This window comes from Lolium perenne, chromosome 1 (assembly GCF_019359855.2).
Source record: "Lolium perenne isolate Kyuss_39 chromosome 1, Kyuss_2.0, whole genome shotgun sequence".
Taxonomy (NCBI): domain Eukaryota; kingdom Viridiplantae; phylum Streptophyta; class Magnoliopsida; order Poales; family Poaceae; genus Lolium; species Lolium perenne.
Window position 1 is genome coordinate 189,676,307 of NC_067244.2, and position 13,093 is coordinate 189,689,399.

General features: G+C 40.7%; 1 long non-coding RNA gene across 7 annotated transcripts; it reads right to left on the minus strand.

The window, feature by feature from the left end:
- Positions 1–3,147: 3,147 nt before the first annotated feature.
- On the minus strand, positions 3,148–9,988 carry LOC127316423 (uncharacterized). Of its 7 annotated transcripts, none has more exons than XR_011746090.1 (7): positions 9,806–9,988; positions 8,108–9,382; positions 6,873–8,022; positions 6,728–6,806; positions 4,775–5,422; positions 4,540–4,675; positions 3,148–3,774 (listed from the first exon to the last, which is right to left on the minus strand). It is a non-coding gene; the product is annotated as an uncharacterized lncRNA (long non-coding RNA). The 7 variants fall into 7 exon arrangements; XR_011746092.1 differs by having other exon boundaries at positions 6,873–7,289; positions 7,948–8,022; positions 8,108–9,988; XR_011746099.1 differs by having other exon boundaries at positions 6,873–6,938; positions 7,197–8,022; positions 8,108–9,988.
- Between the last annotated feature and the right edge of the window lie 3,105 nt (positions 9,989–13,093).

A 13,093-nucleotide genomic window follows, 5' to 3' on the forward strand; every position in this document is an offset into this window, starting at 1 on the left:
TGTTATGCCTTTTTCTCTTTGTAAGAGACTTTAATTAGATAAGTTGATACCAACTGATATATCTTTGCAAATGGCTGATAAATCTACTGCTATTCATGTTGGTATATGTGAGGATGTTCCTGTTCACGTTACTAATAACTGCTTGATATTAACTGATTTTGTTGTGTTGGAAATGCCTGAAGATGATAATATGTCTATTATTCTTGGGAGACCTTTTCTTAACACCGCAGGGGCTGTTATTGATTGCAATAAAGGAAAAGTTACTTTCAATGTTGATGACAAGGAGCATACCGTTTATTTTCCCAAGAGGATTGAGAAAGCATGTGGAGTTAATACAATTTCTAATGTGAGAACTATCAAAGTGGGAACTATTGATTGTCCTATATATGAGCCTAAAGAAGAATATCAAACTCTTGTGATTGGATCCATATCAATACAATACAAGGTAACATGATTGATTTGAGATTTAATTCTTCTTATGCTATGTAAAATTTATTTGGTGGCAAGACTTGATCAACCTTGTTAACAAATTCATTTTATATGCATAGAAGAGCTAAACAACATTTCTTTCTTCCTCCACTTGTTCTACTTGTTGTAGCACTTTTGCTTTGCAAAGTTCTTTAGTTGATTAGAGATTTCAAAAATCTTTTTCTGCCCAGTAATAATAAATTTGACACCCAGAAATGTGCATTTTTCAAAGTTTTCAAAAATTCACAAAAATTATACCATTGGTCTTATTTTTCGAAGAGGCACCTGGGAACACCTGGGGATGACCAGTGGGGCACCCCAGGGTGGCACCCCACAGGCCGGCGCGGCCAGCAAGGGGGGCGCGCCACCCTGGTGTGTGGGCCCCTCTTTGCCCCACCACTTCATCTTTTCCTCCCACTCTCTTCTCTCTCCCGAAAAAACTTGCATCAGATTTCTCTCACTCGCGTTTCTGCTCAAGAGCTCAAGATTTCTCGATCTCTTTGCTCAGCCCAGATTTCTGTCTGAAATTTGGCACATTTGCTCTCCGGTATGTGACTCCCCCGATTATCTAAGTAGAATTTTGTTTGGTTGAGTATATCTTGAATATTTTGCTGCTGTAGGTAACATGTTTAGTGAGCTTTCGTGCTTGTTCTAAGTGGCAAAAACTAGTTTTAATACATGATTAGTACTCTAGCAAGTTCCTATAGTAGTTTCCCTCAAATATATGTCACCAAATCAAATTTTATAATGATCGTTGAAAAAATTCAGAAAATGGAATGGAGTAGGCACCAACTCAACCAACAAGAATTGGATGTGCAACAGGTTATGAGAGTTCACCGCGAAGAAGGAGTATACCCCTCCTACTACACGTGTGTTGATTTTATGAGAAGTGCAGGAATCTTGCAAGATGTTCAAAATCTGATTTCCAATGCAGGGTTGGGAAATTTTGCTGTTGGTGAACCATACCAATATGCAAAACTGACCATGTCTGTAGTGCAAGATTTTGAATTTAATTGGTCGCAATCTAACCCCATGGTTCGGTACAAAATTTATAATAAAACTGTCAACTTGCCATTCGATGATTTTTGTGCAGCAATTAGAGTGCCGCGATGGGGATCATGCGAGAAGATAAGGGGATCGCCACAAGAACTCTTGAACCTCTTCAAGATGATTTGTCATGGAAGAAGCTTCTCAGAGGATGGTGGTAAAATCAGTAGTATTCAACTCCCAGCTATTCACTACTTTGCTTATTTCATCACCAAGTGCGTTCTTGCTAGAAAGAATGCAAGTAAGTTATCTATCCAGGATTTAGCTTTTCTAGCTGCTGCATTACAAAGTGATAGGACTTATAACTTGGGTGCTTTAATAGCCTATAGACTTTCTACTAACCGTGAGAAGGGTGGAATTTGTGGAGGTCTCATCGCCTCTCGCTTATTAGCTATGCACGGTGCAGAACCTCACCATCTTGATATTCAGCTCTCCATAGAGAAACTTGACATAGTCTTCATGATTAAGCATGAATTTGTTTCTGATTTGTCTAATTTGAGTAACCTGTCTTACAAGATAACATTTTATAAGAAAACTTGGAGAACAACTAAGAAAACTGAAAGGCTAGTAGGATTACCTGCACCTGCTTTGCTTAATCTTGATTCTAGGAAGGATTGGTCAGTCACTGAAGGTGAACTAAATGCATACATAGAAGGGGAAGGCCATCATGCAGGGGAAGGCACGGAGGAGGCCGAGGAACGCCTCGACTCGTCATCCGATGCAGTAAGTTCTTCGCATCAATATGTTGGGCATGAGGAGCCTTCACCCTTTTCTTCTGCACCGGGACCTTATTATGACTACGCCATGTATGATCCACCGGCGTGGAACCCTGCCCCTCGCTGGGATTGATCTTTACTTAGGCCAAAAGCCTAAGCTTGGAGGGGGGGGGTATACCGGCATCACTCATTCTTTGCATATTATGGTTGCTGGATACATGTATATACTTTTTTAGCTTCTTAAAGTGGTTTCTAATGAGAGGGAGATGATATTTGGGGAAGTGCTGTCTAAAAAACAGATTCTGGGCTGTTACTAAAAACATTCCTGTGCGCATCCAGAATGTCATTTTGAGCTGCCAATTTTTGTGCATGTTCCCCAGGTTGTTATCTAACTTTCATTAGTTGAACACTTTTCGAGCTGAGCAGTGGAAGAATTTCTTAAAAATCGATTACTGTACTGCTGTCAAGTTTTGGCAGATTTCTGCCATCTTGCTTTTCTGAGTTTCTTTTAGTTTTCATTTTCTTGTTTTTGCTTTGTTTCTTTCCTAAAACACAAAAAGACCAATAATATTTCTGTTGTTTCTCTTTACCATTTGTTTACTTTGGTTTCTTGCTTTTATTTTGCTTTGTTTGCTATCGTTGGTTTGCTATAAGAAAATCCAAAAAGATTTTGCTTTGTTTGCTTGTTTCCTTTTGTTCTTGTTTCCAAATTCGAAAACACCAAAAATATTTGCTGTTCTTCTTTGGTTTTGTAAAGTTCATTATGAGTTCAATGGTCTTCGGTGGCTGGAGCGTGGTTTTCATTCCATTTTATTCAAGCTACACAAGTGAAAAGGCAATAATGACGATCTACGACAATCCGATTGTGGTGAGAGGCTGGTATGAACTTTATTTGTTTTCATTTTTGTACATACTAGCAAGGGTCGGGCGCGGCGGCACGCCGCACCTGTCTTGTGGCTCCGCTATATATGAAAACTCTAACGGACATCTCGGATTATAGATTGGTGAGATGCATGAGTTAAAAGAATGATTTTACTACAAGAACTAAACATAGCATTCAACTGAACTAAATTCAAATCAACACAAAATATATGACTAATGCTGGCAATAAAAACAGACAATGCATCTTTATCTTACATATAACACGGTCAGCAGCACGTGTGTGATGTGCAAGCAGGTAGTGGTTTGGCGCACCAATAGAGTTTGCTGCATCTAGTAGTTTATCAGAGTGGTAGAACAGTAGAACACACGTAACAACTATGGTTGTTGTTCTGCTAGCAATCAAAAGTAGACCTTGGCCTGGTACCTAGAGGCTGTTGGTTTGGAGAAGAGGCTTGCTAAATGGGAGTGCGGAGGGTTGTTTGTTTGCAGGGTCGTTTATGGTCATCGACATGCTCACTCTATTGGTGCTTGTACAGGTGAGCTCTACATTGTGTGCATTAATTGTTAGACTGCCCTCTCATGGTGTGGACGTTGGATGCCCGAAATGGAGGTTTTCTCTGTTCAGCTTCCAGGTTCTAACAATGATGTACGTCTGAGTAATCTGGAACCAAAACAAAATAGGTACTTTATGGTTAAAACGGCTGTTCACTTGTTTGTCCATCCATGTAGCACAAATCGATTATGAAATGTCAGCACAACGAACATAGCTATTTCTTCAATATTGAATTAATGCTGTCTGTCACCATGCCACAGAAATGGGACAACTGGTAATTGTTTATTCAACATATATCCAACTTTAGTAAACTTTAGTCAGATCTTCAGTTGACTTGGACAGAATCGGCTAGCTAAGTATATACTCTACATTAATCTTTAGACAGTTCCTTGATTATTGCGCTGAGATTTTTACGCCCTAAGCCCTGGGTTGGAGGGAGTATTCCTCTACATTGACTGACCGAATATGGTACTATTGTTGTACCGAGATATTGATTGTGAACTTGTATATTCGGTTAACTCAAATGAGCTTAAATTGTGTCATTTTGTTACCATATCATCTGAACCAAGACTAAAAACAAATATAATTTGTGGTTAACTGATAGGAGGATATCACTTGGTACTTCTTATTATTTCTTATTGCCTCCAATCTTACATGGATGTGGCATGAACCTATGGTTGTCAAATTATAAATAATAAACTATTTTAGACATGTATATGTGTGTGATCTTGTAATATGAAGATAACAGAATTTAAGTGACATCAAATCAAATTTCTACCTTGATGGACTAAAAAATCTATTTTAGGCGAAAAAGAACTTTATATATCAAAAGACACAATTTCACAATTGTTTATGACAATTTCCAGGACAGACCTCAATGTCCTGATGATTTTTAGCTTGGCTAGCTAAGGAGTCTGCTGCCCTGTTACTCTCTCTCCGTACCTAGCAGAATTGTGTGGCTTCATTACCTGCCGCAACACACCAAGGGGCTCGCTTATTTGTGCCACAACTGAGCACAACAGAAACAACACAATCAGTCTCCAAGATGATCAGTTTTCATGCCAGCAATGCGGCAGTTGCTTCTATTTCTTTGGCATCAGAGAGTTACCTATGTTGTAACACCGCAGAGCCATCTTCCTTCCAAGTGAACATGCCAATGCCTCCTTGGCCCAGTCTGTCAGGTGGCGAGGTCCAACTGATGAGCACACAGTCAGGCCTTGTTCGGTAGGCAGGGATTAGAGTGTGATATGTCTAGTGGTTTAGGTGAAAACACGGGGTTCACTCAGGGATCGGGCAATTGCTAAGCTAGGCCACCGATTCAGCTAGCTTAATTTGCATGCGTAGGCACTGTCAACATGCGCGCTCGGGCCCCAGGCCTGTTAGACTGCGCGTTTCTTCGCCTGTGCTGGGAATCGGAGGGTACAAAACGTACAGCAAGCTGGCCAGAAAAAAACGCGAGCACTGCCGAGCGTTTTGATTCAAACGTGTATGAGCACTGCCGAGCGTTTTGACTCAAACGTGTATTAGCAGGTTTTGTAAGAATAACGGAGGCCAGACCCTTCAAAACCGGTAGAAACCCGGCCTGCCGAACGGTTCTGCGGCCGTTTGCAGTGATTTGGTGCTGTCCCGAGGCAACTAAAACACTCTAATCCCTGAAAAACTTGTGTGCCGAACAAGGCCTCAAGGTGTTAGCGACAGGTCTTTCACCTTTGTGTCCATGGTCGAGAGGGCCTGAGCTCCCAACTCTTCCAGATCACTTCAGAGGAAAATAATTGAGATCTTAATGGTACACCATAGGAATAAAAGAAATACTTTGGTAAACTTTAAACATGATAATGAGCTAACATGAAAAAAAATAGGAGAAATAAAGCAGTTGCAACTGGTGTCACAGTAATTAACATCCGACTTATAATCTCAAAATTAGCAGTAACTACCCATTTCATGGGAATTCAAAAAACTCTTTGACCCCGTTGTTCTTTTTAGCTCGTCGTACGCCACTCCAACTTCAGTTGTTCATCTAGTTGAGTAAAAAGCTTAACTTTATGGTGAAACCAACAAAGTTAGCAACAGATAGACAACTACATATGAGTGAATTCCGACTCGCTTATTTAATATCATAACTGATAGTCAAGCTGACAAAACCTATTGGAAAAAGCAGGGAAATAAGAGCTAGCATATGTAAGTTAATAGTGGTGTATCACAAAAAAAAAAGCCCACTGACACTGATACCATACTCAGTTGACACAGGCCTCTAGCATCATTCCTATATAATCATGTGACATATGACATATTTGAATACTATATAATCTGGTTGCCCTTTCAAATTCTAATGTGAGCTAAAAGGCAGGTTTGAATATCATTAAGGACACTTATTTCCAGCACGGTGCCTCCATACTCATATATGCTTGAGAGAAGTGTTAATAAGCCTCTTTCATGTATTGCTTTTCAAACCAAAACATAAAATTCCTAACTAACGGCTCTATATTACAGAGTGTATCCATAATTAAAAATTATCCAATTACAGTGGCATGAAACACGTCTCTCTCGTTGAGATCATCAACATAATGTGAACAGAATACATGCATTTTTCTTGGAAGCTAGCATCAACAATTCCTGATAGAATTATATAACTTTCAAACCAATTCGCTAAGTGTAGACAGTTATATACAACACAATGGTATATAGTGAGAGAATAACGGATAGTATACAAAGAAGTTATAAAATACATAGAGAGTAATTCATTCGGAAGAACATATATTTAATTTCCTTTAGCCTAACACTGACCATTTATCACAGAATTTTGTACAGGTCTTGGAGCTTAAATAGAGAGGTACGTTGCTTCTGAATGAACTTTATACATTGAGAAACAAACAAAAAAAATGCATATCTTATCTGGTAGTTCAAGTACGTAAGATCTAAGAAGACATGCTCTAAACAATGTATATGCTAACTGGACAAAGGGGCAGAACCAAGATACTCTATAACCAAGAAGACTATTATACATATATTAATTAGTTTTTTAATGTACTAACTAATAAACTGGTCAGCAATTAGAGGATACCTTTAAGCAAAACCGAAGCAATGAAACATCTCTACAATGGTACAATGATTGCCCCTATCTTTGGCTTTATCTGAATTTCCTGCTTTAATTCATAATCCTCAGGTATCGATTTAGATTTTGTTTCAAGCACAGGATGCTTTACTACCTTGTGTCCATTGCGCCCTGATGCTTCAACCTCTGCGCCATTAAATGGACCCTTCTTCATAAGATCCTGATGGAAAAATAGTATCGCAAGTAAATGACTACACATAATTAGTAAAATGATCACTTGAGTAGTTACTAAAAAAGTTAGATCATATAATTCGGTAGGTTCACCAAAATAAATCTGCGCTAGTCGCGACAAAACTTCTAATCAGATTGATTAAGTATGCCTTCACTACAAATTCCAAAGGAACTCGCATAAAAATCCATGGAGATATATCCTACAAAAAGAAGTGCTCCAGAAAAAAGGAAGAACATTGATCTCAACTCATTGACAGGCACCACCAATTACTGCTATCAAATCATTTGGAATGGTAGCAATGGAGAGTGCATGGAGAAATAACGGTCGCACTTTTTCATCCTGTACATGAAGACAAATGTAAAGGAATAATGCATGGAAGAAAAAAAAGTTCAAGCTAGCAAATAAGAAGATAAATATGACAAAAGCATTCATCATGTGCCATGCCGACCAAAATTTTCACGGGGAACACACACAAAATAAAGTAACACGTGATGAAGTAATAAGTAAATAATAAGAAGTAAGCTCCACTTAATTTAAGAATCACACAATAATTTTTAGGTGATAAACAAAGGGAATTTCATAGACCCACTGTCGCAGGAGAAAAAGATATTTTTGTTTTTTGTAATTTGCCTCCACTGACATCAATGGAAAAATTCAGCACCATTCCCAACACTGATTCCATCGCACAATCTCTAACAGATAGGTATTAAGAGGAATCATAACCTGGTACAAATTTGAATCCCTTATTTTAACAGACTGAGCTTTAAGCAGGGAATCCCTGCCAAATACCAATTATCGCTAAGAATAACACACTCATGTCCTTTCGCTGCAAAAAATCACTGACATTTGCAAATAGTAGTTTCACAGATGCACCACTGATCCTTCTAGAGAAAAAAATGCTAAATAGAGCATGTTGCATTGTTGTGCTAAGAGCAACTGCAACTCATACAACCCACCAGATGTGAAGTGTTGTAGTAAGAGAAGCTACAACTTATACCTCCCAGCAGATGTGAAGTTTGTGCTTTCAATCGGACACAACACTTATTAGTACATTGACCGAGAAGAACAGAACCTGAAAAAAATTGCACCTGGTTTGAACGAAGAAACTGACACCAAATTTAATTTGAACTGAGGAGTAACTGAAATTTTGGAATTACACTGTTGGCTGCAGGTCAAGTTGCTGACAGCTGCTGCCTAATTTTACCTCACTTAAGCTTCATGTAAGCAGGTCAAATTCATAAAAATCTCATGTTAGCAGGTTAACAAACATCAATGTTAGATGTCAATTATTATAATAAGGAGTTGCCTGAAATAACTAAATAGGAAGTTCTGCTTTAGTAGCAAAATAATATGTGCCGCAACCAGTTTAAATTCAACTTGAAAAGTACACAAGCTTTAAGAAGAAAAAAAATATGGATGGACTCACACTCCTAGAACAACGACAGTTGGTGAAACATCTTGAAGTAATGAAATAAGCAGACATTTACTTTTACTACTTTTTTTGTGAATACTTTTACTATATATGAATTATTAAAAAAGTGGAGCGTCAGTTTTGCTGGGTTTCAGAGCTTGTCACAGTGAAGGAGGCATTGTTCATTAATTTTTAAGATAGCTTATTAGCAATACATAAGAATTTAGTACAAAAGAGATGACCCTCCACTTTTTTAATAATTTAGCAAAATATGTGATTAAGCATAGACCGATAATAAATCTGCTAAGCAACAATGAACATTGCCACGACGTCAGAGTCATGAAAGTAAGCACCGAACTAAATCATGTCAAATGGCAGCATGATGATATGGATGATATTAGAGTTCACACTGGACGGCAAAGAAGCAGGAACGAACAGGATCAAAGCGACACCCGTGAGACGGCCGTGCCTTTCTGTTGAGCGTGACACTGCCATGGAGGGTCTTCCTTGCAATCTGGCCATCGAGCGCCCTTCTGAATCTCACAGCAAACCGTTTGCGTTTCGCCATTGGCATGCCGATGCACACTTACCAAAGCTAAGCGCGACTGAGGAAGTGGACGGCACGCTTCCTGATGCCGTCGAGCATGGGCGGCGGAGAGAAACACGCCAAGAGGAAGTCGAGAAGGCAAGCCGTGTGACGTGCCTCTGAGGCTCCCCACAGCACCAGCCGCGAGGGCGAGGCCAGCCAGAGGCGGAGACGCCCAGAGCGGCAGAGCTCGAGACGGCCGCCGCATTGTTCGACTTCGATGGAGGCTCGGCCCCCGCCGCTGCCACGCCGCCGGCCGCCCTCTCCTCTACTGCCAGCTCCTGCTCCGCTCGGCCCTCGGCGCCTCCCCTTTCCGCGCGGTCCGGCACTCTGGCCGTCGCTATCGCGGCGCGGCGCTCAAGGAGAAGCAGGCTCGGCCGCTGCAGCGCCACCCGCCGCCCGCCGCTCGCCGGTGTCCACCTTCTCTGGCTCGTCCTGCGGGTAAATCACCACACGAACTTGTCAAAACGATCACCACACGAAATCCCCAGGCCACCAGATCAAACAACCACAAGAAAAAAAGGCTAAGAGAAAAGCCATAGATATCAAATCATCAAAGAAAAAGTCACATAAAGAGGGGAATCCGTTAGGGAAGAAGTTAAGCAGGGAGAGGCGATGGATATGGAGGAAAACGGTGAAGAAGATCTGAATCAACCTACTGTAGAGGATTCGTGGATCATCTCCATTTCTGGTCAAAACGGATGGAAGGAGAAGAGAAAATCTGAAGAGCAAATCGGACGTTCTAGAGGTGTAGGAAGACAAAAAGAAAAGCGGCGTATCGGGACCAGGCGAGCTCGCCCACAACCGCCTCGGAGCTAATGCTACACAACAACGCACCAAAATAATCCAACAGCTAACCGGGAGAAAACAGAACGGACGAACGACGCAGAAGGTGAGAGCCCCCTGAAATTCTCAGACAGCACCGAAACTGCACACAAGAAAAAGCTAGCAGAAATAGGGGTGTACGTGTCAGCACGATGTTAATTCAGAAAAGACCCCAAAATTACCAGAAAAAAGATGTTTGTTGCCAAATAGTATAGTAGTTATACTCATCCATGTGAGCATGCTTAGTTGGTTCATGTGAGATATATGTCACTTAAGAAAGTCTAGTAGTTCATGATCTCTCATGATTAGTTCCAATTTATTAATATGAGTAGCATGTCATAAATATTTGCTTGCATTGTTTTATTCATAGATATATATGACATTGTGGTATCCTCCTCTGAATAATTCACTTGAATCAACTTGGCACATGCTCGCCCATGCATATGACTGAACAAAAGTCAATTAAGCCTCGATGATTTACTTCACCTCAGAGTTCTTGTATCACTTTTATGCCTCCGTTAATTTATTTTGTCGCAAGCATGATTATGACAGTTACTGCTCTCTTGATTGTCGCTTCCCAGTCTATTGCTAGCCTTCACTTGTACTGAGCGGGAACGCTGCTCGTGCTTCCAAACCCCTGAAAACCAAGTTATTCCAAAGTGTCCACCATAAATACCTATGCATGGCATTTCAAACCATTCCAAGTAAATTCTCATGTGCTACCTTTAAAACCTTCAAAATGCTTCTCAATTTGTGTCAATGTTTTATAGCTCATGAGGAAATATGTGGTGTTTATCTTTCAATCTTGTCATTTACTCCTGACAGACTTTCATAATGGACTAGTGGCACATCCGCTTATCCAATAATTTTGCAAAAAGAGCTGGCAACGGGGTTCCCAGCCCCAATTAATCAACTTTCATTAATAATTCTCTTCACATGTTTTGCCCTGATTTATCAGTAAGCAACTTAAATTGCAAATAGACACTCCTCCATGGTATGTGATTGATGGAAGGCACCCGAGGATTCGGTTAGCCATGGCTTGTGTAAGCAAAGGTTGGGGGGAGTGTCATCCATAATGAAACTAAAATATATGTGTAAACAAAAGAGAAGAGGGATGATTTACCTTGCTGGTAGAGATAACGTCCTTCATGGGAGCCGCTCTTGAAAATCTGGTTGACGAGGTAGTTAGAGTACCCACTATCATTCGTTGACAACAACAAACACCTCTCAAAATAATTTTACTCCTATTTTACAAATGAAAAGCTCTAGCACATGTTAATCCCTGCTTCCCTCTGTGAAGGGTCAATCTTTTACTTTTACATTGAGTCTCCATCCTTTCTTTGAGCACTTTCTTGAGAGCACAACTGTCATTCTTAGTATAATATGCTTGTCCCAAAATGTGATTAGTTGTGGCATAACTTTGATGCTTTTATCTTTGATAACCTCTACTTCCAGTCTTCCCATGAACTTCAAAGGTGCCCAAGCATTTATGTTTTGCTGTACAAACACGGGCAAGCGAGATACCACTTTATCATATCCTTCTATGAACCTTGCAATCCTGCTTATAGACATGATTCATGGTGCTCATTATTAATTTGTTGGTACCTTTTCAATGATTGACATAGCTATTAGATGATTTTATTTGCATGTACCTTATTATTAATTGCTTAAGTACTTGCCATATCATGAGAATATTTACATCATATGAACAAATGTGTTCGTGAAAGTTCTTTTATCGCACTCAGTTGTTAACTGAATTGCTTGAGGACAAGCAATAAGCTAAGCTTGGGGGAGTTGATACGTCCAAAACGTATCTACTTTCCCGAACAATTTTGCTATTATTTTGCCTCTAATTTGTTTATTTTGGATGCAACTAACACGGACTAACGCTGTTTTCAGCAGAATTGCTCTGGTGTCTCGTTTTTGTGCAAGCCCATATCCTTTCTTTTTTATCAATTGCTAATTCTGATCTTCCTCCCCTAATCCAACTTTCAGGAAAATCCTCGGAATTTATGCCAAAGGTCTTATTTTTCCAGAAGAATTACGGAGCCAGAAGGGCAAGCCAGGTGGAGGCCCGAGGCCCCCACACGCTAGGCCGGCGCGGCCCAGGAGGGGGGCGCGCCTCCCTATTGTGTGGCCGCCTCGGCTGGCCCCCGACGCCCTCCTCTGGACTACTTAACGCCTTCGACCTAAAAACGCACGGGGGTTAGACGAAATCGCGAGAAGACATCCAGTACGCCGCCACCATCGCGAAACTCCGTCTCGGGACCAGAAACTCCGTTCTGGCACTCCGCCGGGACGGGGAATTGGAGGAGATCATCGCCATCATCACCACCGACGCCTCTCCATCGACCAGCCATGTTTCCCCATCCATGTGTGAGTAATTCCCCCGCTGTAGGCTGAAGGGGATGGTAGGGATTGGATGAGATTGGTCATGTAATAGCATAAGATTGTTAGGGCATAGTGCCTAGTGTCCGTAATTGGTACTTTTATGATATTGTTGCAACTTGTTATGCTTAATGCTTGTCACTAGGGCCCGAGTGTCATGATCTCAGATCTGAACATGTTATCAATTCATGATGATATTCATTGCTTTATGATCTTACCTGCAAGTTATATACACGTATTATTGTCCGGAACCCGAGGCCCCAAAGTGATAGAAATTGGGACAACCGAAGGGGAAGGCGGTGATATGAGGATCACATGTGTTCACGGAGTGTTAATGCTTTGCTCCGGTGCTCTATTAAAAGGAGTACCTTAATTTCCAGTAGATTCCCTAGAGGCCCGGCTGCCACCGGCTGGTAGGACAAAAGATGTTGTGCAAGTTTCTTATTGCGAGCACGTACGACTAAATATGGAACACATGCCTATTGATTGATTAGTACTTGGATACCGTTTTATTATTATCTGCAAATGCCCTGCCTTGATTGTTACATGAGTTTCTCTCATCCATGCAACGCCCGTTCATCCATCCCTGTGCCTACAGTATTTTAATCCTGCTGTTTACTATAATCAGTACTACTGTCTTTGTTACTCTGCAGCTGTTATTTCACTACTGCTACTGCTATAAAACTGTTACTACTGATAAACTCTTGCGAGCAAGTCTGTTTCCAGGTGCATCTGAATTGACAACTCCGCTGTTAAGGCTTACAAGTATTCTTTGTCTCCCCTTGTGTCGAATCAATAAATTGGGTTTTACTTCCCTCGAAGACTGTTGCGATCCCCTATACTTGTGGGTCATCACCATTGTGCTTAGTACAGTTATATTAACAATGGTACACTTTAGAAACATATGATTTAAGTATTTCTTCTTATATCTAG